Source organism: Echinops telfairi, unplaced genomic scaffold (genome assembly GCF_000313985.2).
Source record: "Echinops telfairi isolate 266 unplaced genomic scaffold, ASM31398v2 ScPeMD7_1713;HRSCAF=2227, whole genome shotgun sequence".
NCBI lineage: Eukaryota > Metazoa > Chordata > Mammalia > Afrosoricida > Tenrecidae > Echinops > Echinops telfairi.
The window spans coordinates 11,752,369-11,754,158 of record NW_022105611.1 but is presented as its reverse complement, the minus strand read 5'-3'; positions in this window follow the sequence as shown (position 1 = coordinate 11,754,158).

The following is a 1,790-nucleotide window of genomic DNA, read 5'->3' as shown; positions in this document are numbered from 1 at the left end:
TGTAAGATTTTTTATTATTCCATATCTTTGACGAACTTTAACACTTCTAGTTTTAAAATTTGGAGGTATTTAAGTGTTTGTATGGTACCTCTTGATGATTTTCATTTTCCTATGAACCTGTGACCTTGAACCCTTTTTTCCTGTTAGTGCTAATTCATACATATATCTGAGAAATGTCTTATTCGGGTATTTTTTTTCTACTTTAAGTTAGAGGAGGGGTTTTGATATTGAGTTGTAAGTATTGTTTGAATATCCATGATGTAATTCTCTTGTCAGATAGATGATTTCTGAATATTCTTTGCCATATTACAACCAATGTAATCCTTCTCATGTAGTTAGACAAATTCCCCTTAAAAATCCTCTTAGTCAAAGGTGCTTTAACTAATGCATCCTCTATGGAATGATACAATTTGATACATTGTTCAAAAAAGATTGGATGTGGATGTGGCAGCCAGATAATGCTGAGTATCTTCTCTTATTTACCTAATTGTTCATGATTAAAAGCTAGGCCCTGCTATCTAGTTAGTCATCAAAGACTTCCTGAAAATGGCTTAAGATTTAAAGAACCTTAATATTCTGTATGTTTGTTCAGGGTCAAGAGTTGTTTCTCATGGTTATCCTAAAACCTGAGTTAAGGTAAAACGTCTGCACATGACTCTCCAAAGTGTAAATTCCAAAGACAAAAAGGCTATATTCTCTATGTATTATGACTTTAAATGGGACACCACAAAGACAGTCCATTCTGCAGGGTCTCCTTGCTGGTATGCCTTATAAATAAAACTTCTCTTTCTTCCTCCGACTTGGAATGAGTACACTGGAGGCAAAGTTCCAGAGCAAATTACCATATATACTCGAGTATAAGCTGACCCGAATATCAGTCAAGGCACCTAATTTCACCACAAAACTGCATTAAAAGTGTGCAGCCTATACACGAGTATATATGGCGCCTACATTTCAGGTGACAAAATAATTGGGGGTTTTAAATAAAATCTACCAATTCATGCCTTTTAATTTTGATAAATTACAAACATTTACATTTGCTGTGACATTTTTAATATGGTTGGGTTTCAATCTACCGTCCTACTATTTGTTTCTATTTATCATCTATCTCTTTTCATTGCTGCTCTTTTATGCCTTATTTAAAATTTGTTTGAATTGGTCTTATGGTTCCCATTTTATCTCCCTTGTTTGCTTCTTAGCTATAGTCCTTTGTTTTATTGTTTAAGAGTTTATTTTTTATGTGCTTTTTAAAAATTTATCGGCCGATACTATAAAAGTTAACATATATAAGTCACAAAACAATACAGCTTCAATTCCCCCTTAGATTTTGTGTTGGTGATTTAATGCATTTTACGTACATATGTCTTATAAACATCACAATATACTGTTTTAATTTTTTGCTTTAAATGTACAATTACATAAAATTTTACCTATGGGGAAAAAATTTTTGCCTATGTTTTTCTTTTTCTACTTTGAAAAGTGATAGGTATAATTTGAGCAGCAAACAATAGTAGTATGAGGGGTACCCCAAAATAAAACTGGATATATTTTTCAAAGCTTTTAATTTAATTTTTTTTACAAAAAAACCTTATAACTTTAAAGTTATTCTCCATTACACTTTATACATTTTCAAATCAGAGATTCAACTCTTGGAAACATTTTTCAAACTCATCTGTTTGGATTGCTGGCACACACCCCTCCATGTTTTTCTTCACCTTGACCACTTCATCAAATAGTTTTCCTTTCATGTCCCTCTTCATTTGTGGAAACAAAAAGAAGTCACATAGAGC